The 6,309-nt window shown below is 41.3% G+C and overlaps 1 long non-coding RNA gene across 1 annotated transcript in view; it reads left to right on the top strand.

Annotated features, from left to right (window-relative positions):
- LOC116690570 (uncharacterized) overlaps positions 1–5,941 on the top strand; it is a 9,313-nt gene extending 3,372 nt beyond the window's left edge. The window contains exon 3 of the long non-coding RNA XR_004332291.1: positions 5,722–5,941. This is a non-coding gene — a long non-coding RNA (uncharacterized LOC116690570). The remainder of the gene's footprint in view (positions 1–5,721) is intronic.
- Positions 5,942–6,309: the final 368 nt, after the last annotated feature.

Below are 6,309 nucleotides of genomic sequence, written 5' to 3'. Positions count from 1 at the left end.
CTGACCTGGCAGTCTGACTGGCTGGACCCCGGCAGGGTGGGGGGGCCCCCCCGCCATCTCTGACAGCCCAAGCCCCCCACAACAATGCAATCAAAGGGATGCTTTACGTAGCACATGGTGTTTTGTGGCATAAATTAGATGGAGAAGCCCAGCAATGAGTAAGATGGATTATCCCATCCACGGGCCATATGGAAATTTAGGTCACATACTGAATGTAAATATTATGCTTTACAAAATGGCAGCGTGACGGCAACTTTATGACTTGTTTAGTGCTCAGGCCTATAGCATTTCAGTCCGGTATAGACTTCATCTGTCCACATGTTAATACATGTTGAAGGCTTAGCAGAATGTTCACAAGTACCGTTCTCTAAATATCAAGCTGTACATTTCAGTTATTTAAGTTCATTTTGGAAAACAATTTCTATCTTGGGTTTGACTGGCCTGTATCTCTATAATACACAGGATTCAGCATCATTTAACAGATATATTTGGGGAATTCACGTGCTTCTGCCCATTTCCCGAGTTGGGACTTCGGTGTGTTGGTGAGCTTTAAGCCTAGGCTTCAAGTCGTAATGTGGAAACATGGAAGACGAAAAGAAGATGTACTATATTTTATTGCTTGGAGTGTTTTAAACAACTTGTTCAAAACTGTCTCCAATATTAATTTCCAGTTTGAAATTGAATGATTTTGTCCTTGACTACCGGCTGCACCAGTACATCCCTTAAAATCCCGGATATGTTATTAGGGTTAATGCTAATAAAACACTTTTCTAACTAATCTAGGTCATTCCACATAGACAGCAACTAACAGTTACAACCTAGTAGTTCCGCATAGTAAAAATTACATGTGAGCAAAATAATTTATATGCAATACGTGACTTCAAAGGCGTAACTTTGGTTTCAACGTTGTGGGGGGTTTAGATCTCCAGTTTTGGGCAAAATTGAAATTTTGAACGCCAAACACTTTATTTTCTGCATTCTGGTGAATTTTTGTGAATCAATTAAAGGTGCAAATGTCTTTTTATTTATGTAAAGAAAATAATAATTGTTTTTTGGTGGTGGTTTGGCCTTTTTAGGTTTGGCCCATCAACCCAACATAAGGTCGTTGACCCTGTTTTTTTGTAACATGACTTCAACTCTGGAAGTCCTGCATCCCAATTTTCGACGACTTTCTGAATTGTTTTTTCCAACTCACTTCCCTCACGTAAATTTTCCCAGTTGGGGAGTCATTGTTCCGATTACTCTGACAACACATGAATGCAGCATTGAAGCTCACATTGTTCCTCAACTTAGGAAGCATGCTTAGCAAAGGTGTCAGCATGATGGTAAGGACATTACATTACACATCAGATGGATGGATGGATGGATGTGTAAGCTTCCGGCCGTCCTGATGTCAATGGGGAGCTAGGAGCCCGAACAGCAAGCAGTCGGGACTTCATTGAGTGATTAGTTGTCCCTTGTTGTGAGGGGGCAGAAAGCAGGTTGGCTGATGCAGAACGGAGTGGGCGGGTTGGGGTAGAGGTTTTGACTATGTCTTGAATGTGAGCTGGGGCTGATCCGTTCGTGGCCCTGTATGCAAGTACTAGTGTCTTGAAGCAGATGCAGGCAGCAGCTGGTAACCAGTGAAGAGGGCGGAGGAGCGCTGTAGCGTGAGAGAACTTAGGTTGGTTGAAATGTCATGAGTTTTACAGAAACTTGGCCATTAACCATTGGAATTTTGAGCTGTGTTGGCGCTAGAGGAGCAGTGAAGGGATTGCTAAAGTTATTACAATTCATCCTGAGGAAAACATGAATGTCTCTATCAAAATCCACGGCAATCCATCCAACAGTTTACACATTTTGATGAAATGGGAGAGTGGAAAATTGAAATAATAGCGAAGCAATTTATTACTTTGACAATGAACAAGGTGATTTCACACAAGCAAATAATTGTAACTTAATAATTCTTTAACGGAATCTCACCTTCAGGGTGAATCAACGCCAAAATAAAGAACAGAAATCTCAGAAGAAAAGTCATCCATGTCCCTGAGATTCATCCTCTGGGAACCATGACTGTCTGTACAAAATGTCACAGAGATCTATGATGTAGTTGTTGATATATCAGTCAGACCAACATCACCATCCATAGATCTAAATAATCATCAGACATGAGAAAAAAGACAGTTATTTATTAACTTTGAAACTAAGGAAAACCATTTCTGATATGACATAACAATAACAGCCATCACATTGATGACTGAAGGAACCTAGCAGAGATGAGCCATGACCTCAAAGTCCCTTAAGTTTGGACAACTTGATATATAATGACAGGGACATTTATCCAATCAAATTAAAGCTTATTTTCTAAGTGTATTTTGGATTCTGCAGAGGGCTGTTTTTGAAAATGACCACAATGGTTGAAACGACAAAAGCTATATTGATACTAATATTGGATTCGTTCATATTCAAGTATTAGGACTCCATCAAGCTAAGTCAAGAGCAAGGCCAACACGGTGGGTGGTACAAAGTGCAAAACAGGGCGACCCTTGATTATTTTATTTACTCAAGGTTATTTCCATGAACTCGCACAATGACCCTGATGTTTTTACCCATGCTGCGTAGGGCTGTGTGAGCGCAGCGGTAATTGAGGGCGTCACCACTAATGAAAGGAACTGTTTGTTGACAGCAACTAAATGTATGTAGACGATTAGTTCCTGTACATAATGTACACTGCCTACGTTTTAGAATCGGTAAATATTTTGCTCTGAACTTCTTGTGGAAATCCGTGTGCAAGTTTCCGGGAGCAAAGAGAGAATGTCCTTCAGTTCAGCACAGCCAAAATAAGATAGGGACTGGTTAGGAATTTAAGATTATAGATTTTTTTTTTTTTCATTCTTCACTGAGAACAAAAATAACATTAACTTCAGTATGAAAGAGCGTGCAAAACAATAAGTCATGGTCCAAATGCAACGTGGGCCCCTTCATGGAGACATTCAACAGATCTCTTGTGCTTTTCCTTGCTTTGTTTTTCCAACACAGATGTCCCTTCTGCTCCAGTTAGATGACATAGGTTGTCCGGAGCAGTCAGTAAATCAACACACATTCTGTTGTTCTTAGTGTCATAGTTCAGCTGCTTATTAGATAGCAAACCGCATTGATGAATTAATAAAAGTATTCTATAACAAGTCATTGTGCGGATTATGTGTTTATGTGCTTTATGTGCTTTAAACGCTCGTTAACCTGTCCTGAATCCGATTCACCTTACCTAGACATCACATCATTACATCATCACCCCATCCTGTCACAATGATGGCAACGGTGAACAAAATAACAAACCTAAACGCAACACACTCCCATTCATAATCATTGTAAAGTGCAACGGAAAACGCAGGATGTCTATGCATGATTATAAATGAAATAGAGCAAATCTGCAAAATGGCTCCTACGTTCAGTACTTTGTGTTTTGTTTGGAGACAAAGTTACAGTTAATGCTTTCTGGGCCTGAATTCTTTCCCCATGCAGTCATTCAATGAGGTATTCAGGCTCATGGCCGTGCATTCACCTCCAGATGCAGCCTTGTGTCGGGTTTCTTCCAAGGTGTGTGTGTGTGTGTGTGTGTGTGTGTGTGTGTGTGTGTGTGTGTGTGTGTGTGTGTGTGGTGTGTGTGTGTGTGTGTGTGTGTGTGTGTGTGTGTGTGTGTGTGTGTGTGTGTGTGTGTGTGTGTGTGTGTGTGTGTGTGTGTGTGTGTGTGTGTGTGTGTGTGTGTGTGTGTGTGTGTGTGTTGTGTGTGTGTGTGTGTGTGTGTGTGTGTGTGTGTGTGGGTGTGTGTGTGTGTGTGTGTGTGTGTGTGTGTGTGTGCCGAGTCCGCGTCCGCGTGGGAGGGCGAGTGTTCGTATTGGCTTGGGGGAGGAGGGAAGAATAAGGACTAAAGAGAGGAGGCGTGGAAGCGTGGGAGGAGGAGACATCAAAGACGAGGGGAAATCGGATCCCCACGTTCAGACAAAAGCAGGCTGTGGGGTTCAGAGACAAAGGAAACGCGATCCACCACGTGACCATGAACGCCACACATGCCTCCCCCTGTCTGGCTCCATTCAGCTTTTCACTCATTCAAACTCTATCAGGCCCCAGTGCCACGACAGACTCTTAATTTGAAAGAGTATTTCATGGTATGTGTCTGTTTTTTGAGAGTATTTTGTATGTTTTTTTTTTCTGCTTAGAGTAAAAAAATTTAAATATTTTGTTTTAACTCGGTAAGCATTTCAATTATGAATAAACAGTCATACATTACTTATTGTTTCACCCCCATACAGAACTACACAGAAAATATACATAGAAGCAAAACAGTGGAAAAACTAAAATGAAACAAAAAAGTAACTCAAAACATGCTAGGGGTCAGCAAAGAAGAAATGGAAAATAATCTTAGGGAAAACTTAAAATAGGGAGCATAATCATACAGTTTTAATGGCATTTTTGTTTTTCTATGACATCATTGTTCTAATATATAGCACAATTTATGTCATGACAACATTAAGGTGAGATTTTACTTTGGCAAATTAATGGTTTGGGGTCAAATTTATGTTCCAATTGGTAAAATGACATGAAAAGTGTGATAATGCAGACTACAATAATGTAGCTATATGCAGAGTGATAGTGTAGTCAGGTGTAGATATTACCTGGAAATGCTTCTGGTAGTTTCTGTGTAACAAGCATGAATCAGTGGTGCAAAATGCATGACAGCCTGTTTCTATTTTACTACATGGTAACATCAGCTCCACGCAACTCTCTGTGTATTTCCCAGTATGGCTGTGTTCAGAACAATGTAACCTTTGACCGCTTTTCCCCACACGTGTTTTGTGAGTAATAACCACAATTTGTAAAAGTTTCTAAGGCTGTCAGATGAATGTAGTGGAGCAAAAAGTACAACATTTCTCTCTGAGATGAAGCGGGTAGAAGTTGAAAGTGGCATTAATGGAAAAGACTCAAGTAAAGCAAAACTACCTCAAATTTGTAGTGCCCCATTGTTACATAAACAGTAGTGCAGTGTATTACACCCATGAGCATCTGTTTGGAAACCACACAGCTCTTGTAGTGGGTTCGCAGTTCTCTGTAGACGTCATTGTTAAAGCCAAAATAACAATTCTTCCTTTGTTTGGCATTAAACATCGTGAAGCAGCTGGATTGGTGAACACGTCTGTGCTTTATGCTGGTAATCCATTAAAGCCAAGTCACATGATTTCTGAGCACTGGAGTCCTTAAACTTGTAGACAGTTCCCACTTGGATCAGTTCCATCAATCGGAGAAGTTGACAAAACAGCAGTGAGGCCTGTTCCCTCACCATTTCAAATCAATCCATTGCAACGGCATCACGGGGATCAGTGCATTCACCCGTGCTGGTGGGGGGGAATTGTGTGAATCTTTTTGCAACTTTGGTGAAATTTGACACATACATTTGCAATAGCGACCAATAACAGTCTCAACAGAACTAGTCTTGCTTTGCCAGACCTTCTTTCACATTGCCACGGAGGAGGGTTTGACTAGTTCACAGGCCGTTCTGGGATGGGAGAAAAACATGCTCTGGTTTATTGGCATTTCTTTGAACCAATCACAATCGGGGAGGAGCTAAACGATGCATGGAGCCATGGTGCTGCTGCTGCAAAAAATAGCCTCCGGAAGGAACATGTTTTGGTGGAACATGTGCACGTTCCAAACAACAGAAAACAACAGAAAACTCAGATTAGACAGATAAGCCGCTTTCCGACCGGAGGGATTTGTGCAGTTCCAAGAACACAACGTTCCTGGAAGCCTTTTTTTAGTCTTTGTTAAGACTGGCCCAATTTTGGGGATTTTTAAGTTCCTCTGACCACAGTTCCTGTAACTCTTTCAGCTCCTACTTCAGGGCAGGGTCTTTTCGCTGTTCCCTTTTCCACATAGGAACCTGGGTCAACGTGAGTCGAGTCTTCGGTACAGACAGACCAACAATGGGACAATTTTAAAAAAAATTTGCCATCTTATTCATCACTAAATTCACTTCTGGGAATGTTTTAGGCCAGTCATGCTGGGAGACCCCTGCTGTTAGCTGGTGGTCTCTCAGGCCGCTCTCGTAAATAAGAAGCTTTTATTTTGCCGCTGACGGATCGTTTGGTTAAATATCCCAACACATGACCATAAGATCAACTGGAACCTGTGGTTAACCGTCTTTTTGGAATCAAACACAACCTGGTCGGCCGTCACACACACACGTATACACGTTTACACACAAGATTTAGAATTTAGTTAATACTTTTTTCTTTCTTTTTTTCAGTTTTCTGATTTTAACGCTATGAAGACCTT

Source organism: Etheostoma spectabile, chromosome 6, assembly GCF_008692095.1.
Source record: "Etheostoma spectabile isolate EspeVRDwgs_2016 chromosome 6, UIUC_Espe_1.0, whole genome shotgun sequence".
Taxonomy (NCBI): Eukaryota; Metazoa; Chordata; class Actinopteri; order Perciformes; family Percidae; genus Etheostoma; species Etheostoma spectabile.
This window is presented reverse-complemented; position numbering and strand designations above follow the sequence as displayed.